Genomic DNA, 21,985 nt, shown 5'->3' with positions numbered 1-21,985 from the left:
CAAAAATGTTTCTTTAGGATAATTACGCTGTTTAATATATAAGCCTAAAAGTGGATTTTTTTTTTAAAGTGTGCAGTAAATTATCTATTGACAAATATTCACATTAATAAATTCAGGAACAACTTACCACACTTTTCTCAGCAATATTTATCAAAACCATTTTGGCAAAAATGACAAGACAAAAAGCTGAACTTTTTCAAAAAAAAAAAAAAAAGGATGGTAGGATGGTAGCATAGTAAACTACTTTCTAAAATTATGTATCATGAGACTATAGCAGAGTTTACTGGCATTCCCAAAACTGCAAGATGTGTTCTGATCACAAAATCTGACAGGTGCATGTTAAATGAGGCATACGACATCACTATACACAACTAAGTTTCAAGATAAGGTAAAGTGAGATGGTACCAAATTTCATACAACAGAGATGGAATTGGATTCCTGGATTTCAGTTACTTGTCGCATTTAAAGCTTAGTACATGCCTGTAAGCAATGCATCCAGCTGGTCAGGTCTGACAATAATTATGACTCAGAGCAGAACAGCAGTTGACTTCATCAATTATTCCTATAGGTCATGAGAAATCTTACTTTCTCTTACTTGAAAAACCTTACTAGTCTTCAGAAATCTTTTCACATTTTTTCACAAAGCCTCTAATTTTTGCTACTTCTTCTTAACCTTGCTTCCAATACCTTTTGAGTTAAATTGCATATGGCACTTCATCCAAAACTAGACATTTATCATTTCCTCCTGATTTGAACACTCCCTCTTTCTTTCTTCCAGAAACTATTCTTTCATGCTAATATCCATATAAGCAGAGCAATATGCTTTTGACTGTGACCATGTCTCCTGATACCAAAGAAGTGCCAAAAGCTCCCCAGAGCTATGAGAGCCTTCAAGCAAAGGGCAAAAGTCCATCCCTACCTGATTCTTCTTGTATTGAAAAAACTGCAAGAGAAATTTAAAAGTAGTTTTAAAACTACTAGGAAATATTTATACTTATGAGACTAAGCCTAATTACTTCCATAAAGTCACTCTGAACATGACCAATTCCTTTCTATTAGGTCAGTGAAATTAACTTAGGTAAGTGTTAAGGCTTTTCTTGCTACTTGGCACTAATTTACTGCTATATATAAACAGTACCACAAAATATCCTATATGCTCATTGAACTGTAAACAGATGATATACAAATAGTGATAGTGTGGTAAAGGTTCCCCTTATGATCCTCAAAATCACCATCCCCACCAAGCAATGGTTTGGAATGTAAAAAAGAAATAAAGCAAACATCAGTTGTGGTCATCCATCTCAATGAGCACACACTATGATGCTAAGCTGGATGTCTGTTTTGTCCTCTTGTGGCCATAGTTTAAGAAGCTTCTCTCGTGGTATGTAACAAGCCAGTTTAAGAACCTTCATATTCATATTTTTCACAAGCCTTCTAGAAATAAAAGGACACAATTTATCCTTATCCTCAAACCCTTAAAACCCCTTACTTCTTGAAAAATCTGTATTTTGAAAATTATCTTAGCTTTCCCTGCATGTTATTAATCCCTGCCTGCCAGAAATACACTAAGTAAACTGGTTAAAGAGCCATTCTGAAAAAACTCCTTTCAAAACTGGTAGTTATTTTTGCTATCTTCTATTCATAAGAAACCAGAGGGATTTCAATTCAAATATCATAACGACTCTACACTTGAGTAGCACTTTCAGAACTACTGCACAAGTTTACCGCTTCTGCTGGTAGTGGCAGGAGATTCAGGGGTTCTTTTTTGTTTGTGGGGTTTTTGGTTGGTTGGGTTTTTTACCTCAATATTTGAATTTGAGAACCACTGCACAGATTTGCAGAAACGCAAGTGTGGAATTTCTTGCAAAATTTTCATTATGATTATACTGATCCTCCCTTTAGCTCTCTTTGGTAAATTTTGAGACATTAGTGCACTAATCCATTCTACTGGGCCTTCTCTCCTATACAGTATAAGAAGCATCTTCAGTAGGTCGTGCCTCATGGTATTATCTGATGTGTTTTGCCATTTAGTGAGGCTACATATGACTTTATCCCTCAGGCACATCTCCAGTTTCAAAACTGGTCCTTCCGAACAATTATACTTTTCGATCTTTCTGCCACCCACTTAAAAACTAAGTTGTCATGCTCCCTGTACTATCACACACTTTTAGCTACTCCAAACTTTCTCATTTATGCAGGGTTGTTTTTTTGCACACATTTTACAATTACTGCAATATAGCTACTGGTATCTGCCTGTAGAATGATGTTAAATTAAATGCTCTGTGATCAGCATACATCCACCACTCAATATAAGGTAACAAATACTTCTCTGGGCAGTTTGTTTCTTTAACATAGACAGGGAATGTTAAAGCAGTATCAGCAGACAGGATGCACAAAGCTGAGATTCTCATCATAGCACTTTGTAAGTCTAACAACAAAAGCAGTAAGTCTGTCACATCCTCAGGTGACCAAAGGTACGGTTGTACTACATTTAAAGGCATAACACTTCCACCCACAGAGGTCCTGAAGCAGCTCTCATTATTTGACACTACAACTTACACCTGTCACCCTTATCTTTTTGCACTGGGAAAAGCCACCTACATTAATTGGCAACTGTGTTAATGAAGTAATAGACTATGGAAAGTCTGTCGTCACAATAGTCACACAGGCAACCCGAGGCTCAGAACCGTAACTTCTTGTGTGCTTCTCTACTTTTCTTTACAGCACCTCAGCCACTGAGAGATGGCATTTCATTTTTGGTCCTGCTCTAAATCCATCTCCCATGGGACACGCAACACTCTAAACAGTTTTAGCACTTCTTCCTTTACTAATACTTTTTTTTTCCACTGCTCTTGCCTTCTCCCTGCACTTCCATGATCTTTAAAAACAATTTTTGTTCTCAGCCCTGAAACCTGCCCCTCCAGATCCAAGAAGCAAATATGTACCATGCATGTTCCCAAGTCTCCATCCTTCTGCTAGCTGTGATGGTAGCTATGCATTTCACATCTCATCTGTGAGCAGGCTACTCACAGCAGCTTGGTGCAGAAAGCAGTTGTCCAAAAAGGATCTCCTTCCCTCAGCCAAAAAACCTTAAACATCAGCATTTCTACTGTCTAAAGAAGTTTTTTCACAAGATGCCAGAATTGCTGATTTATTTGTAGAAGTTATACAAACAATTTGGATATGCCAACTTAAGCAGCACACATTCAGCTAATGCTGGAAGCACCTTCATCATGGAACTATGTTGCTAGCTCCTTTAAGATAACATTATTCTCCATTCAAAGAAAGGTTCATCTTCCCTCTGTTATTTCACATAAATTGACATGCCACTTAACAAGTAGCACGATACAACACTTTTTGGTCAAGGGTGAACACCATTTGAACTGAACAGCAAGCTCACCTGACTGTCAAATAACGGCTCAAGCAGATTTAGTAAGTTTAATTCCTTTCTCAGTTTTGGTAGGCTATTTAAAATTGCTGTACAAACTGGCTATGTGCAATTAACAATTGCAGCTTCATTTCTGAAGTCTTCAGGTGTGAAGAACTGTACTGTGCATAACTCTTTAGGTTTTTGAGATTACGAAGACATCAGCTGCATGATCAGTTAATTTGAAAAAAAGCGACTGGGGAAAAATTCCAATGAAACAATGCTCCATGATACATTTAAAACTGCTATTCCACCCAGTAAAGGAAATCCTTTCTCCAGTTTCCCATAAACCAAAGGTCTTAAGTCTTCACTAGCCTCAGTGGATCCTAATGCAATTTGCAGACAGCTCTGCTTCCAGTTTAATCATCAGCATTAAAATTATGAGGTGAACTAGGTGTCTAGTTTAGCTCTGGCACAATGCTACCCCAGGAAGGGAAAGGCCATGCCTTGAAAAATCTTCATACCAACCAGCTGGACTTCTCCAGTGCTGAGGATCGGATATTTGTTTCCCCTAACTCCCCTGGCCTATCAAAGTACAAGGCTATCAGAACTAACATGGGAAACCAGCAGGCGCCTGAAGCATAACTACCATTGACATACATAGCAAGCTGTCAGTCTTCTGCTAAGGCAGCTCTGAATTCTCAGCAGTAATTGCTAGTGGCTAGTTTGATAACCTTAATACTCCTCCTTCCAAAAATGGCCTCTGAATGGGGAGCCTAATGCAATTAAGTTCAGCTGCAGCTGAACTAATTGCCTCGGGGCCAAGTCTACCTAACCATGAAGACTACAGATCATCATTCTGACTCAGCAAATTCAGATCTATTTTGTTTCTTTACATAAAGCTTTTTCCCACAAATGTTTGTTTTACAGTGGCACATAGTAACATTATGCACCATTTGCAATCACATTGTTTCTAGCAATACCAATAGCATACAGTATCTCTGAAGACAGGGAATTGGGAAGGGCAATATCAGCTTCTCCACTCAAGTGACAAACTTCAAGCATCATGCTGCATTTATGCATGTTTTACTAATTCCAACTGGTCACTGCTGAAGAAACAAACTCTTTAAATAATCAAGATTTGTATGTCCAGCTCATGGCTACCAATGAACTTCTTTAAAGGATCAGTGCCATTGCATACCTCACTGTAGCACACCTCAGCTCAGCATGACTTTCTTTCCCCCTAGAGCCAAGTAGGGGCTCACAGACCACGCCTTGTTAAGGCAGAAGCCAATTACATTTTTAATCAAAACCTTGCAACTCACAAGTTTCTGTTATTGTAGAATGCAGTGTTAAGCAGAGTACGGAAGACAAGAGCTTCAGTTAGCCTGAGATTACCAAGACTCAGGGAAATGCCTGTTTCCCCATTGGAGGGAAGTGACTGAGAAGAACATCACAAAAACGAAAGTGAACACAGCACCGTGAAACAAAAGACAGCATGAATTACCAAAACTCCCACAGACAGGGGTTTAGTCTTTCTAGAGGAAATTTTAAAAGATGCATAGAAGTTTTTCTGTTCCCAGTGCTCCACTTTCCTAAGCAAAGTCTGTATTTGTTTTTCTCACACTATACCATCACCTGGTTTCTCAGCACTTTCAATACACTCTGTAGCTTAAAGAAGCATTCTATCTCCAATTCTGATGGAGAAGAGAAAGCAGACTACTAGGAAGCAGCTGTGGTAGGACTGTTCTCCAAAAACCTGCTTGTCAGTCCCACTAAGGATGATTTACTTAAATTAGTTTGTCACAGGAAATACAGGAAGAAGTATCTGAAAACCTTTATAATTGAGGATAACTTTAGCAGCATTTCCAAAAAAAAACCCCAAAAAAACTACCTGAGAGAGACAAGATTTAGAAACTGGTGCAAAAATGAAGTCTGCTAGTAACAAGTAACAGACTTGTTTTTCACACTTTCAGACCTGATGGTACCAAACACTGGTTAAGAAGATGAAATGAAACCTCTTACTGAGGAGTCCTACACATTGAAAACCAACCATACACCTCATTTCAAAATTATGTTATGAATGTGGCTCCCTTAAGGTACACACATATTCAAGTCTGTACACCATGACAAGCAGGTTGACAGCCAAATTCTACCATGCTCTCTAACCTATTAACTTCTTAGTTTTATTTTATTTCAATTATTTTACTTTTCTTCCTTTTCTAAAGAAAAGGGATGATTCAAAATAGACAAAAAAATTTATACCAGCAGAATCCTAATTATCCTTCATGTTTATTCACAGATATAACAGCACAGCTTATAAACAATGCTCCCAGTTCCCCTTCAGAACAAACACTTAATATTTATATGCACTTTTGTATGTTGTACTCATAGACTTGATACCAGTAGTAGCTTTCTCTAGATTATTAATAGCAAGTTGCTCTAGCCCTGTTACTGGGATGAGATTTTTCAATATGTATCCATTCCCTTTGAAATCTTTCACACTAACCAATACAACATGAAATTGGAGTAGAGGTTGGTTTTGTTTGGGTTTTCTTCTTGTTTTTTGGGGGGTTGGCATTTTTTTTTGGGGGGGGGGGGGGCAGGGGGGGGGGAATAACTCATTTTATCAGTATTTGAACACTTTAGTGCAGTTATCTAATTAGAGGAGCTCAGCAAAGTGATCAAGCAATATATAGTCAGAATCCAGAATCAAAGTGTAAAAGAACAAACAATTTTAGGCAGTTAAACAGCTGTCTGTCAAAATCACAATCAAGTTTGATGTGCGATGCTTTATGCACATAATTAAGCTAAACAGATTTCAAGACAGCTTTCTTCCTTAAAACTGAAGAGTGTGTAGTTACCAAAACACCACCTTGTTGTTGAGTAACTATTATTAAAATAAGCCATTAGCTGTCACAAAGTATTTTTCACAGAGCAAATATTTTCAAGTATTTAAACAATTGCATCATGGCAAAATTGTCCAATGGAAGCCTAAACCAAGCTATTTTAAGCTATTTTATTATTTTAAGATACATTAAGATCAGGAATCTCTGACTCCTTCATTTGGAGGTTTCTGAAATACACTACTGGGTTTTCCTAGAAAATGGAAGCATTTTTCTGTGCACTGAGAACCATCAGTTGTTCTTGCCTGACAAGACTAGGGTCAAAGGCAGACATTGTTAAGCTATATTTTCTGGCCTACATTACAGAGGTCCACAATTTTTGATTTATTTATCAACTAAAATGAACATTTATAAAATACAGTTTTGGAAATTAAAAAAAAAACCAAAACACTCTGAATACTAAGTGGAGGATAACCAAGTCACAGGGATAAACTTCAAGACCTTAATCCACAATAGCATGTGGAAGAGGAGGATATTCAGTAGGACGAACACGCTTACTGTGAGAGGAAGACTTGTTCTAACCTCTGGCCTATTTTTATACAGCTAAAAAGTCCCTTCTGAGTACAGCAGTGCCTGAAGACATCTGCAGACAGCCACAAGTATACCCAAAGAGAAATTCAACAGGAGGAACCGCAGTGTTTGGCTGCACTGAATTCTTAAACTGTGTTTACTGAATTCTTAAATTGGGTTTGCACAGTAGTCTTACTGTTCTGGAACATTTGATAGTCATGAATTATACAAGTAAAACGTCCGGACAAAAGGCTGTGCTTTCCAGGAAATGTACCTTGAAGGGACAAAAATCCAGAAAACATCATCAGACTTTGCAACCAGGAAGGAGCCAGACTCTCCACAAGGCTCAGGGGTGGTAAAAAGGCAGTTTGGCTTGTTATTCCCCTTATCTAGTTACTAACCAGTATATCAGGGGAGGTTATCCTTTCAGTCCTCTGAAGCTGTTAAACATTACTGAATTCCACAAACCAAAATTAACTAGAATAGTAGTATAATAGAGTAATATCAGAAAGCAAGAAAACAGAATTAACTACATTGGCATGTAAAGACATCTACTGACTTCCAAGAGCAATTGTTTTGATTATGTACATAACATCTATCTATACCAAGACTTTGTTCAAGCCCCGAACTTCTTCCATTCTGGCTGAGAATTTTTATCACTTCACATAGAAAAAAACAAGTAGTCTCAGAATAAACAAATAAATGTATGGAGCACTGTAATTTATGGAAGTATATAAGTTTTCTTCCCCCATGGGAGGCTTCCAGGTATCATACCTCTACGTACGTACAGCACACAATGCCTACAAAAACAGGGCTCAGACGTATGACCAGATGTACAAGTTTTTGGTATCTTAATTTGGATAGCCACATCCAATTGTTGTTACACAAAAACAGACCAGACTACAATTACAAAGGTATATACAACACCAGTGTTTACCATTATAGCAGGAGATAGCATCTGAGACACCTGATTAGCTTTCAGTAACTATTTGTTGACCCATTTTTCAGGAAAATCCCTCCTCCATACATTTAACTGTTCTTAATTCAGAATTTCACATAGGCATATTTGTAAGAGGTGATACTTGATGATTTAGGCTCATGAAAGCTACTTTTGCAGAGCCAGCAGAGGGAGTACAGACATCATTTTACTTATCAGCTGTGAAAGAGATACCTTGTAAGAAAGCACTAAAAGAGCTGTGCCTGCAAACCTAATGCGCTTAATTTAAGGCATGCCAAGAACTTCCTCAGGCTTTCACAGACATGTATGTCAATGGGCAGTAGACTTGGTGTTTTGTTTCTGATCCTCAACCAGCTGCCACATCTCAAAATCTCATACCTGAGGCAGAAGCAATTCTAACAGTACTAAAAAGTACCATAAACTTGATGCCTTATATGTAAAAAGAAAAAAACAAAAAATAAAAACAAACAAAAACACATTGAAAAACCCCAACAACCAAAACTGTTATTTAGTTACAATTTAAGACAATCAAGTTTTTATTTCTATGGATTCTGCTCTCAGTTTCAGAAAAACTAAACCCTTTCGGTTATTCATTTCTTAAAAAGCAGCTTCATCTAGGAGACAAGCTGAGTAACTCAGAGTTTAAGATGACCCACAAGCAAAGGAGCCAGGAAGGCACAGAGCGGTGTTGGACTAGAAGGTAACAAACAGCAAACCTTTCTGCTGGCATTAACAGAGGCACACATCTACTGGCAAAGCTGGTTTTACACATCCTCTGAGGCAAGAGCTCTGCTGCTTTATTTAGCATTTCCATTGATCAGCCTGCTTTGGAGTTGGCACTTATGACTGAATGGTGTTGACACAGTGGCGGCTGTGGAAACGGTTTTTGCAAGAGGAACAGGCTTTAAGCAGACAGATTGATAGCTTTTTGCCATCTCATGGAGGTAAGTGCAAAGCTCTAGGCCAACTTGAGACAACATACCTTCCTGGCAAAAGCTCCACAAACAGACACTCCCTTCTTTTTTGAACTGCAAAATTACAGGGATTTTTTTTTAAATAAAATCAGCATATCCCAACCTTTTGGTAAGAAGCTAGGCTAATACAAAATTCTTGCAAATCTTCAGCTTTTTTGAAATCATTTTATTGGGTGGCTATTTCTAAGTTTCACTATTTAAAAGTCTGCATATGAAAAACTCACAAATGAACTAAATGCCTTTGTCTCAGTTTCCTCTTGAAGAGCAGCAAAACACTACTCTTCCTAAAGAAAAGATAAATTTCCATCATCTTAAACTTCATATGAACTTTAAAAAGCTTTCACAGCTTGAATCATTAGATTTTGATTACTACTTACCAGAAAAAAAATGTGCCTGGAGCTACGTAATTTAGCCTTCACTTGTTTTAAGTTTTAAAAATAGAAGAACCACCCTTCAGCAAATTAGATGGCTGCTTCTAATTCCCACCTCAGGAAAGTGGTGTTCACTTCTCAGCTTTTCAAACAGTAGATTCACAAAATTAGTAAGTCAGTCCACTCTGAACTGGTTCTCATCTTACAGAGCTTACATGATATTTTATAGTTGTTTTACCCCTAGCATGTAATGAGACCACCTCACAGTTTTGCTGTTGAATATCAGGGTTCCTTCCAGCAGTGTTCTCTATCTATGTGCTGTGCTTGGTTGGTTCCCAGGACTCTGGCCCAGCTGCTCAGTACATTTTATGTAGAGCAACCACAGCAAGAAAAGCCATGCTTTTTTCATCACAAACATGGTGATGATCAAGTATCCAGATGCATCCGAACCACTCTGATCATCCATCCCTTCTCCAAGTTATTGCAGTCTCTTGTGACTGTTTCTGCAAGTATATGAGAAGCTTATCCAGATAGGAAAAAAGCTGCTTTTTGAGAAGACTGGGTATCTAACCAGACTCACCACACAGATAATCCAAAACAAGTGCCAACTCAAAACATGGCACAGAACTGCACTGAACCTACTTGAGTCAAAGAAATACGAAACCATACTTACAGGAAACATACCACAATTCTAATTCATCCTGCAACTGGAGCCTTTTTAATCTCCCAAATAATTATGTTTTTTAACACCCTTTACATTTGAGAGGCTGACATTAGGCTTCTAATCAGCAAGTTAAAACATATGATCCATTTATATAGACTAAGTGGGGTGGAGGGGAAAAGGGCCGAAAAGCCCCTTCAAATCTGAGTATATTTGAAGAATCCTTCTTCTCAGTTAAGTACCTACAGCAAATTCCACAGAACTTCACACTTTAAAATTAGTAGAGCTGCCTTTATGGATCTACAGAAGTTTGTTATCTCCATTTTTAACCTGAAAAGCTAAATACCTTTCATTTAGTACACAGCTGAACAATTACTGATTCCAGTATTAATCACTCCCCAAGATTTAGTACTTCAATAGTTAGTAATAGACAGCATGCAGCAGATGCAAGAGATTTTTAGAAGTCAATATTGAAATTGTGCCCTTCTCCATGCCCTGCTTTCACCACCTGGAGGGCCTATCTGAAGTTCTGACGACTGTGTGCATTCCATGGTTCAAGTTTACATTCCTCCCATCATATGCAAGATTCACCTGACCAAATGGAAACACCTACATCTAAGACAGGCACTTCAGGCCTTTTTTTTTTTTTTTTAAATAGGCAATGGATACATTATAACTTCTATACCAAAATATTAAATTTAGCCACTTAGGATAAGATCTAAAATAGTTACATGAATTTCATCTTAGATGTGCTTGTGTCACTTCAGCAACAGAAGAGGCCCAGAGTGACCAGTTTCAGTTTTTAAGATGCTTATGTAAGCGGCCAGGATTGCTCTGCCAGTCAGCTGGGCTGAACTCGCATATCAAGCAGCTGCACTACCATGTCAGAGCAGGCACATGCAAGAGGAAGGATGTGGCTTTACAGTTAGTTTAGGAATATCCAAGCCTGTGCTACAGCCAGAAAGTACAGCCCTACGCCAGCACTGCCGCTCACCTGACCTCAAGGTCAGGAGACGGCCCTAGATGAGAACCAGTGACAAGGAAGACGACAGCGGCAACACCTGCAGTTCCTCCTGAAGGTCACACGGTGATGAGGACTGTCCCCTTCCAGCCAGTACAGGCCTCACCAGCTCAAGTCAATCACGGAAGCTCTTCTCCACACCCCCACACTCATCCTGGGAAACAGAAGTGCCTAACTGTACCTTCTCTGCAAGGCCCCACTGCAGAGCCATCACCAGGGTCCCACTTTAGCCTTCCCCCTTCCAGGTCAAGCAAAGCCATCTCTCTTCACCTCTCCCCACACACCATAGGACAGTCCCTTATCAACTTAATGATGTCTCTGCCAGCCTCTCTCTGTCAGGAGAGGTGCAAAATGGGGCACCATTTTGGATGTGGCCTCAAGAGCGTGACTGAGGGCAATAACCCACTGGTCATGCTCTTGCTCAAGCAGTCCAGTATGGGTCAGTCCTTGCCAGCACAGGAGAGCCCTTCAGCTGGCTCGAGCTCCCTGTCCCACAGGGTGACCAATACCTTTTCTACAGAACTCCTCCACTCCACTCCACAGTAGATGTGCCAGGAGGCAGAGGCAGCCCCAGCTCTCCTTTTCACCCTCGACCCAGGAATTTAGACCACACAGCAGTCCTACCCCCATGTCACCATTTTCAGCTACTGCCAACTGCAGCAGTAAAGACGAAAGTCCATCAGAAGGATTTTTACTTTGCCAGCTCAGTGGTGCTCAGAGGGGCCTTTGGCAACTCCTCATAGAAGCATGTTTTATGATCACTGCCTCAAAGTAACATTTACTTCATGCAGTTCAAAGCATTTTGCCCATGGTTATTTACATAGCTTTATTCTCCATATTAATTTCTGTAGCTTTAGATTTGACAATAGAAGGAGCCTATGAAAATTCACCATTGCAGCTCTGGAGATATCCACTTTATCAAAGACGTTACTACTGTATCTTCCCAGAAAACAAAGTACTCCCCTCAAGCATCCACTCCTTGTATTTTTCCATCTGGTAAACCAATTTCCTGTGCTAGGAGGTTGCTTAAGTTTACAACACAGCTTTAGGATGTCAAGACTTCATACAACCAAGACAACCTTTTCCAAACAATTCTGCTAAAACAGTTTGAGAAGTTGCTGTCCAGTGCCCAGCAACACTAAGTTCAACACCAGAAAAAGAATGCCATATGTGAATTGCTCGCCCACAAGCAGACTTAGGATGTACCACGGCTTTATATACTAGTATTTCATTTTGGATGTGTACACGTACTAAAGCTCTTTCAAAAGTTTCCCATAACCTGGTATGCAATGCGAGTGGCTACCTATCTGAAAGATAACTCCACTAATAGTAACCAACACACATAAATCCAGAAAGCAAGAGATCAAGCTTTCCTCAAATCCTAGAGAATTTAGCCCTTTACTACAAAATCTTAACTCGCTTTAGAAATACAGCTCTAATTTAGGAACAATTCTTTAGATCTGCAGTCACCACAGCCAGATCTACCTATTACCAAAACACATTTGAAATCAGACTCTGTGAAGATGTTAAGATGTTTCACTATGCAAAGCAACCTCATTTTAGAATGTGAAAAATCACTGTCACTGTTAACTACGTGGATTTCAGAGCAGAAGTAGGTGAACACAAGCTGACACTATTTGCGTTATTAATAAAGCAGAAGTAAAGTAGTTGTATAAGCAGTGGTAAAGCACCTTTCCTACCCTCCCCAGCTGTCACTCTCAACTATGTATATTTGAAAGCCATCTGGCACAGATCCTGACAGCCAGTTTAAATCATTTCATGTTTCACACAACCTCACCAGAATGAGGCTGCTAGACACTGCTCTAATTTAAGTATTGATTTGCACTGTATTCAATAGGCTCCATGAAATTTTGCACCAGCTTCATTCCCAAGTGAAGAAAAACTGGCAGACCCAAGCAACATAAAGCAATCTGAAGTGCCATATCAACGCTAACTGCAGCAGCACCTGGATGGAAGTGAAAAACTCCTGCTCAATATGCATATTAAGATCCTGATTTAGTCTCTACTGTATCTAAATAACCAGAAGAGATTAAAAAATACCACCCTTTCTCAGACAGTTTAAGGACTAACCATACCTGTAATCTTTTCCACCCATTTCTTGTTACTATCTACTCAGTCTTATCTATGTAAAACCATCAGGAAGCAAATCTAGACACACAATACAAGCACATTTTATTTTCCTCCACTGTAGTATCAGAAACCACCTAGGAATATAGCTAATGTGTTCTAACATTTTTAATATTTTACTTAGTGCAGAGGTCCATATACATAGACACTAACTCTTCTGGAACATCGTTAGTTGAAGGTTGGCACTCAAACCACTCTCCCGTGTACAGTCAGAACAATAGCTTCAAGTTCTCCTATGTCAAAAGGTTAATACTCTCTAGGGAATGGTTTCACATGACAACTGCACAAGGAGGACCATTTCCACACCACAAATCCAAAGACTTGTGCTGCTTCGCTCATGCAAGCCTTGCTTCTCACCTTGGAGAACCAAGTTTGCACCCAAGGATTTTGTAACAAAGCACCTACCGGTGCAATGAGTAGATGCAAAGGGGTAGAGATGGTACAAAGGAGGGGGGAGTTACTGAGTAGTCTAATACAGGGTGGAAATGCAAGTAGCCATGAGGCCACCTCAACCAACCCATGAAACTTCACACTCACAGTGACAAGCCAAACAGGAAATGACAAATGAAGCTGATTCTGTCCTCACAGTCTCTTGAATTATGCTGATAAACCCAGTATTTCCAGAAGGTCATCATAAGTCTGACATAACTTTGGATATTAAAAAAGCATCAAACATATTAACAGAAAAAAATCTTTTGATGAAGACTTAAAAGACTCTCATCTCTTAAAACACCTACCATACAAACCCAAATGTTTTCCAAGCTTTTGGAGAGTGACATCCTTATATTTGCAGACACAGACGAAATCCTGAAAGAATCACATGGACAAGCCACTGGTCACTCTTGAAATAACAAGTGCAAAAAAAAAGTTGTGTGATCTCTATGTAAGGGCACTTCTGTAACTCTCCAGTAAAAAGAGCACTTGATTTTTCTTTCACTGATGTATGTAATGTAAAGGTGATTAAGATCATCTTTGATTCAAAATCTTAACATTAATACTAAAGTTTGAGTTTCAATGAAGACATCAGCAGAAAAAGAGCACACCGCTGTGAACCTTAGGTTGAGTCCTAGGAAGTTAGTTGCTTAAAGCAGAGCGGCTGAATCATCTTTTCTGCCTCCAGAGGGGGTTTGCTGCTATCAACTATGCAGAGTATGGTACATCCCAGGCCTCCTCTGACCAGACACTGTACACCAAGTGGTGAGAACCCAATAGTGTTGTTTTCCCTGCTGCCACCTTATCTTTCTGTGAATATAAGGGCACAAGTAAGGGTAGCAGATTACAAGTGATAGGCTCCCAGAAGTGTGTTTTAAGAACATGGTGTTTCCTGTGCTCACTGGGAATTAAGGTAATATCCAGCTCATCTGCAGTATGAAGAAAACAGGAGACGTGAACCACTGAAGTCCATCACAAGTAGGAGGCCATGCAGGTACTTACCTAACTCTCTCCTCCAAAGCAGCATCAGAAAATTGCCAGCAATAAGCCAGTACTACCTCTAGTGCTGAAACTGCTCATGTTTTATGTGGCAAAACCAGCCAGACTGAGTGGCCAGCATCAAAGTTTATCAACTGTCATCCTCAAAATGCATCCATGCACTCTAACTGCACAGCACAGTTGCAAACAGCAGCCAAGGTAGATATACTCTCTTCCTCAGTCCATTCCCCTTCAAAGGTAAAGCTTTGTTATTTGTCTGTCTTGTAATAGCATATTACATTTTATGTCTTAGGGGACAAAAAGAATTTGTATTTATTTTCTGAGCTATTTCTGGACTTTTCAAACCGACTCCTACATTTTCCTTACATTTCTTCTCCCACCAGACCTTTGAAATACCAATGGAGAAAGCCTTATGCCTATTTTGCAATTCACCAAAATTAAACTAATAACACCCCCATAACACCATCTGTCATTTAGAGTAAGATTTTTAAATGGCAGCAGAAATAATCTCCATAATGTTTATTGGAATGTGAATAGTTTGAACAGACAGATCCTTCAAAGTTACTGCTCACATAAAGAGAAATTTGTCATGAAAACTAGAATGTCATTTTTATGAACTCTATTTGAAAGCCTGATAATTTAGAAATAAAAGGCAAATTGGACAATATCATGTACTTGTGCTGAAATTACATTCAGTGTTAATAGGCATAACTGCTCCAAGATGGGTTAGTCTAGTATTTTGCCTGTTGATTTCATGATGCATGTTACCTCCAGGAAATCATCCTTCTATAATGTGTATTAGCATTGCTTACATCTTCTCTATGAAACTGTCCTGTTTTATGAACAAAAATCCTTTCTTCCTTATTTTTTTATCACTCTGGTTTTCAACTAGTGAACACAGTCTTTTCAGCTAACTGAAGCCTAAGCTAGGGGAACACTAACATTAGTTATTGAAAAGTGAAGAAATCTAATCTTTATAAAGACAATCTATTTCGAATTAGATTAGTAATTCTTAATGCTTGTGAGAAATACTCACTCTCTACATAAACCATCACAGGTTCACTTTTCCAAATCAGTAACAACATCACTTCGTGTCTGCTGCCTTTCTTGTTCTTCAATATGTTAATTTTGTAAGGAGGAATAAAAATTATGCCTTCAAAGAAAATTTAACAGGTTTGAATTAAAAAAACAGATAAACCTACTCGAGACTGTGGCACACACTATAGCAAGCCAGTAGACAGAGATAATCTTAGCTTTTTAAGCAAAATACTGCAATCCCTAGATTTTATCTAATATTTAATTAAAATACTCTACACAGAAAGATCCTTATCTCCCAAACTGCAACTTTTAACAAGTTTTATTATTATTATTATTAATTTTAAGTCAAGTTGCAAATACTAGATGATACAGTTTTAAGACTATTATTGCAGTTTTATTGATCCTTTTGGAAGAAAGCAAGCCTGCATTTCTATAACAAAAATCTTACAGATTCAAGCAGTCTTCCTTGTTTCTCAAAAGATATTCAGTTTTAAATGCCCTGGACTAATAACGGCTGTTCGTTATTCTGCATTAGATTAAATTTTGCTAACTGAAACCCGACTTCAACTCTGACTAAAATGCAAATCCCTTCCCCTGCTCCACTAGTATTATTTTCTCTTCAAAAACAGAAGAGAACATATACTGAAATAAACAGTCCAAACACTGAAAGACATTTCTGAGGTCACATTTCAGCGGTAAAGAATGCTCAGTGCCATTAATATTTAGTCTACCTTAATGGAAGAAATTTGAGTTAGAAGATACTTTAGGTTATCTTGTCCACCCTTATGTCAAGGGAGACTTGTTTTGCCAGGTCCATTTTGAACTTGTCAGTTAATATTAAGTTCCCAGCTCCAAAATCTTAAATATTGGCAAAGTCAATTCTTCCAAACCATCTGTTTTTGAGGTGGCTTCAGCAGATTCAGTCTATGTTCCTCCCTTCTTAGTATCTTCGTCTTATGACTGTCTCCAGCTTACCATATTCTTCTTTTCTGAATAAATTCAAACAGTAAAAAAACCAGAAACAAACAGAAGTTCTTTATATTGAGGTCCACAAGAGTGACTTTCTAAAATAAGACTAACTTCTTTAGACTGTAGTGCATTTTAATTGGCAGGATCACTCCCAGATTATTAGCTGAATGTATACTTCACAAATCCTTTCCTTATACCATTATCTGTATGTAATGCAACTTTGTGTAAGAAACCAATACACAGTTTAGTCAATGCTATTGTGACACAAGTTTTCTGCTTTAAGTTCCCAAAGACAACTGTTTAATATGCAATAGTAAGTCGCCGTATGTGTGCACACAAAGACCACAGCCACAATTCCCTTTAAAATTAGTTTTGACAGGCATCATTTTAGTAACCTACACGGAAAGCAGCATTTTTCTTTGAACGAATCGAAGTAATAATGTTGCAATTCAGCACTGAGCAGCATTGATAGGGAAGACCTGCAAGTGGCTGTATACAACACAGGATCCACATTTCCGTCAAATAATCCAACCATGGTGGGTTACCATAACCAACAGTAGGAACACCAATCAACCGAACCACACAACGTTGCTATTCCAGACCAGAAATTTCACATTCAAATGTACAAGTTTTCTTTCCTCGCTGAATTCAATGACCACTTTTTCCACTGACACCAAAAGTTTCCATTCATTATGCCATAAGTATTAAAGTCCTAGTACACTGGAAGCTATTCCTGCCAAAATAGCCAACAGTTTAAAGATACACAAGTTTACTTCTATTGGAATTCATTATTTGTGGTGTTTGGAACAAATCCTTGAAATGCTCCAACAAACAGGGGAAAAAAATGGCCCTGGCTGTAGCTACAGCTACCACCTTCTGAATATTGTATCATGAACCAAGGAGTTGCCAAGTTATCTAACAAACACCTTTTCAACCACCTGAAAAAACACTATTTCAACTCAAATTCATTAGGATCCATGAATGTTTTGAAGATGCAGAAGCTTTTCCACAGGCAGTGGCTTTCCAAAGGCACACTCATTTAATTCCCCAGCAAATCAAGATTGCCAACCACTAATGATGGAGGATATTTCACAAGTACAGTGGACTTGAAACTTGATTTCTAAGAAGGGACATGAGTTGAATATTCACCTAGCTAGTCACCCCTCAAGCACTCTAAGGGCAGCTACCAGCTACCACATTCTCAGAATGACAGTTTTGGACACAGCATAAGGTACTACTGCCAGTTCCTTCTGAACATATCTTGAGAGGAAAGCCTCAGTGCCTGAATTTACAAATTCAACAATGCTGTATATAACAGATAGTTAAAGATGTGGATCTTAAAATGACAAGAAAAAAGCCACTGAAATTTTGCTACTGTGCATTTTTCTCTTCACCTGCCCGCTCCAGCTTAAAAAGTCAAACGTAAAAAAGATTTATGTGGAGTATGGAACACTCATAGCACAGCACAGACTCCTGCTACAGCTGTGCAGCTGCTGCTGCTGTTCGCAGCTGCCCCTCAGGCTGAGAACCCTGGGACAGACTCACCCACAGCTCTCGGTTTCCAAACGCGCCTCCGAGCTCAGGCCGAGTCCCCTCCTGCCCCCGGTAAACACCGCTCGCACCGCCACACTAAAGGAAACGCTCCCCAGGACCACAGACCACCTCTGTCCGTCAGCCTTCCATGACACCTTCCTCCCCAAATCCTAAATCCTTCCGACCTCAACCTTTACCGACAGACCGAGGGGCTCGGAGGGAAGCTCGGGTGGGCAGCGGCGCGGACACTCGCCCCGCTCCGCTCCCCCTCGAGAGGCGAGCACCGACCGCGCTCGGCAGCGGCCAGCCATCCCCCGGCGGAGGCTCCAGCCAGCTCCCAAACTCACGTGGTGCTACATCAAAGGTTACACGCACCGCCGGGACGAGGATGACACCGCCGTGAGAGGCGCTTCCCATTGCGAAGCGGCCCCGCGCGGGGTCAGGCTCACCCGCGGAGCAACGCCCGCGAGGGCTTCTCTTTCCCAGCACCCGAAGCGATGCCGCATCCCTTCCCCGTCCGCGCACACCGGTCGATGAGTAGCCCGGCCAGGCATCGATAAATCAAATCTGCCCGCCCGCTCCGACGGAGAGTGGCGTACGCCTCAGCCACGGCCAAAAACACCGCCCTGGGGGCGCGGCGGGCGGGCGGGCGAGGGACGTAGAGAGGCGGCGGGGGAGGCTGCGCGGGGGCGGGTGCCGGGCTCCCAGCCCCCGCGGGGCGGCGAAGAAGCGCCAGGGATGTCGGTGTCGTGCTGCCGCAGCGGGCTAATCCCGGCTACTTAACCCGGCGGGCGGCGGGGGCTGAGCACCACCTTAATCCGCGGCGTGAGCGCGCCCGCCCGCCGGGGGCTGCGGGGCTGTGCCGTGCCGGCCGTGTCCGGCCGCGGGGTCCCCGACGGCGCGGCGCTGCGCTCCCGTGGAGGCTCAGCTCCGCATCTGCTGCCCTCAAGGTCACGCCGTGCCCCGGCTGCACGGCAGCGTCCAGGTGCGCGCTCCGGTTACCTGCGCGGAGAAGCGGCGAAAGCCTGGGAGCGCGGCACCCAGCCCCTCCGGCCGCGCCGTCCCCCTGACGAGCCCGGCCCGCAGCCCCGCGGGGGAAGCGGAGCAGCGCTGCACCTGCCGCCACACTGCCGTCCGCCCCGGCCGGCCAGCCGAGAGCTTAGCCGCCCCGAGCCGCCGCCGCGCTTACCTCGGCGCCGTGGGGCCGACCAGCAGCCAGCCAGGGGCCGGGACGAGGCGCCCGTGAACCTGCCGCCGCTCGCTCGCCGAGCGCACAAGGTCCCCGCGCTCCCCGCCCCGGCCGGCCCCGCCGCACCGCCCCCGCCCTGCGGCCGCGGGAGGAGGGCGGGAGAGGGGGCGGGGGGGGAAGCGGCGACCGAATTGGGGAGGGAAGGAGGGAGGGAGGGGGCACCGGCGCGGGGAGAGCCGGGGGAGGAGGAGGAGGAGGAGGAAGAGGAGGAAGGAGGGGGGGCGCGGACCGCCCGCCCCGCCCCCGTCGCCTCACCGGCAGGAATCGGCGATTTGCCCTCCTCGCGGGCGCTCCCGCCGCCGCGGCCGCTCCCCGGCGACCGCCCGCCTGCTTTCCCCCGCACGCACCGGGCAGTGCCGAGCGCGCCGCCGAGCCCCTGCGCCGCAGAGCACCCGCTACAGGAGCCGGGCGCCACCGGGCAGGGCAGGGCGGGGCGGGGCGGAGCGCGGCGATCCGCCCGCCTCCCGCCTCCGCCCGCGGCGGTCACTCACTTGCCCGCGCCCACCGCCCCCTCCCCTCCCGGCGCCGCGCTTGCCGGTTCGCGGCGCCCCCCTCACCGCCCGCGGAGCGCCGGCCACGTGACCGGGGCCCCTCGCCCGGCCGAGGAAGGGGGGTCCCGGCGTGCAGCGTCTTCAATGGGGGAGGCGGAGGCGGGGCCCCGGTAGGCACGGCGCCCACGGGGGCGGGGCCCCGCGGCGTTGCCCGCCCGCCGCCGCCGCCACTGGCGGGCGGGAGGCTGACGCGGTTGTTTCCATGACGTCGGCGGGCGGAGCCGCGTCGTTTGATGGAGCCCGGCGGGCTTCGGGGGTCGGTGACTTTGCCACGAGCGGCTCCGGCGGGGCGGGGCGGGGGCGGGGCCACACGGGGCTTCGCGTCCCTCCGCCCGTGGGCCGCGGGCCGCCGCCAGCGGGGACGCGGCTGCCTGGCGGGGGCGGGGATCCCCCGGCGGCGGGAGAGGCCACGGGCTTCTGATGGAGGGGCGGTCGCCGGGCCCGACTGAGGCGCGCCGGTTGCCCCGGTGGGCGGGGGCCGTGCGCGGGGCCGGACCCATCCCGGGGGCAGGGGCGGGGGCAGGGGCGGGGGCGGAGCCGCCCGAAGGGACCGCCGGGCGCCCGGGGCGTGGTCCTCCCCTGCCCCAGGGGGCGTGGGGGCGCTGTGCCCGTAATGCTGTTTTATGCCCGCCGTGCCGTGCCCGGGCCGCAAGGGTCTGGGATGGTGTCGCCCCACGGCCTCCCCCTCCTGAGAGCCGCCGGGCGGTGCCGGTGGGAGCCGCGCTGGCGGCAGCTGAGCAGCGGGCGCGGGGGGCACAGCGGAGCCTGGGCGAGACTCTGCTGGAGTTGCCGGGGTGTGCTGCGGCGGGAGGATCCTGTGCGTGGGGCCGCCGGGCGGGTCCGCAGCGGCAGGAACGAGCGTGTCGTGTCGCTCGCTGCCTGTGGTGGGGACTGGGGAGCTCCGGGTCCATCCTCCCGTCAGGTGTACCCGCCTCTGGGGGAACCCTGGCAGCTCCCTTGGGAGAACAGGGAAGTTGTGGAGGCCGCAGGTGTTCAACGCCTCCCAGTCTCCAGACGAAGGCTCTTCGATTGGGGAGAGAAAAACAAATGGGGTTATCAACGTTTGAGCCCAAGTGAGTTCTCCGGGGAGATGCTGGAAGTGAATAACAGGGCTGGGAATTAAACTGGAAATGAAAACCCTGATTTAAGTTCTCCACTTCCAGTGCAGTAGATCTTCCTCCGCCCCTGCGAAGAAAAATAGCCATGCATAAGCTGTATGTCATTCCATTACCCCTTTGTGTGTTTTTTTTGAGCTGTATTTTGACACATTCCCCACCCCTCTGTTGGGCATCTCGGTGGAGTGACTGGCCAGCTGTGTCCCAGGCTGTCAGGTTCTTTGAGCCTGCATAAGTAATACCCTTCTTCGCTTTTGTTACCGTTCAAATCCCACCGCTGTCAGAAACAGTGCTGCAAAGGAAACAGAGAAGCTTATGTATCACTACAGTGGCAGACCCGAGATGGTGCAGAGCCTAGAGGGTTAAAGCAACAGGATGAAGTCAGCACAAAGCAGCCCACAAAGACTGGCAAATAAATAAATCATCCTAATTACGTTATTATTATGGCTTGCCTGAGGTTCATTGTCTCTTTCTTTCTTACCTGAATCTCTGTTACATTTTTCTCCTTGTTCAAGAGAGGTAATCAAAGGAGACTGTGAGCACTAAATGGCTCCTGCCCATTTTAGATGTTGCTAAAAATACTACCTTACCTCTCCATATCCAGAGGTCAATTGAAAAATCAAAATAATGAAGTAAGCAATCCTGTGACTATTCTGTTGAGATTTCTTGCCTTTCTTCCCAAAAGGAGAATATAAAACTATCTGAACATATATAAAAGAAATTTTCTTTCCTTCTGTCTGCAGTTCAGCACCCTCCTCTGCACTGATGGCTGTAGCTCAGGGAGGCTTCCCCAGGCACTTGGAAATTGCATTTCTCGATACAGCTTTGTAAGACTGGCAGATGTGTTCTGCACAGTTCTGTCCTCTCCTAGCTCTAAGGCAGATGAAACTAGCTGTGGTACAGCTAAAGGAGATGATGTGTTTAACACATTGCAGTTTGTGTACGTGTCTGTACCTGCTTCTGCTTGTCTCGAGAAAAGGTAGGTATACTGTGCTTAAGTTCTTTGTCTATGAAATAGGAATACTGTCCTATTTTCTTCACAGGAAGGAAGAAAGGTGGGAAGGGTACATATCAACATCAACTTTTTGAGATACTGTTATACTAGCATTCTCCAAGTGGATACATTTTTCAAGGCATAATAGTTACTTAGTGTTCCTCTTTCACTGTTATACAGGATTAGCAT

The 21,985-nt window shown here is 43.8% G+C and overlaps 1 protein-coding gene across 7 annotated transcripts in view; it reads right to left on the bottom strand.

The window, feature by feature from the left end:
• ATP2B1 (ATPase plasma membrane Ca2+ transporting 1) overlaps nucleotides 1-19,780 on the bottom strand; it is a 62,342-nt gene extending 42,562 nt beyond the window's left edge. For 2 of the 7 annotated variants that reach the window (XM_027668936.1, XM_027668979.1), the window contains exon 1: nucleotides 19,392-19,515. The gene's annotated coding sequence lies outside the window, so the exon portion shown is untranslated. Of the gene's footprint in view, nucleotides 1-19,076; nucleotides 19,173-19,391; nucleotides 19,517-19,693 lie in introns of those variants that run through there. The other 5 variants (XM_027668957.1, XM_027668963.1, XM_027668948.1 and 2 more) reach the window with 4 other exon arrangements.
• Nucleotides 19,781-21,985: the final 2,205 nt, after the last annotated feature.

This window comes from Corapipo altera, unplaced genomic scaffold (assembly GCF_003945725.1).
Source record: "Corapipo altera isolate COAL_440 unplaced genomic scaffold, ASM394572v1 1, whole genome shotgun sequence".
Lineage (NCBI taxonomy): Eukaryota > Metazoa > Chordata > Aves > Passeriformes > Pipridae > Corapipo > Corapipo altera.
The sequence above is the reverse complement of the archived record's forward strand: the minus strand, read 5'-3'. Positions and strand labels throughout refer to the sequence as shown.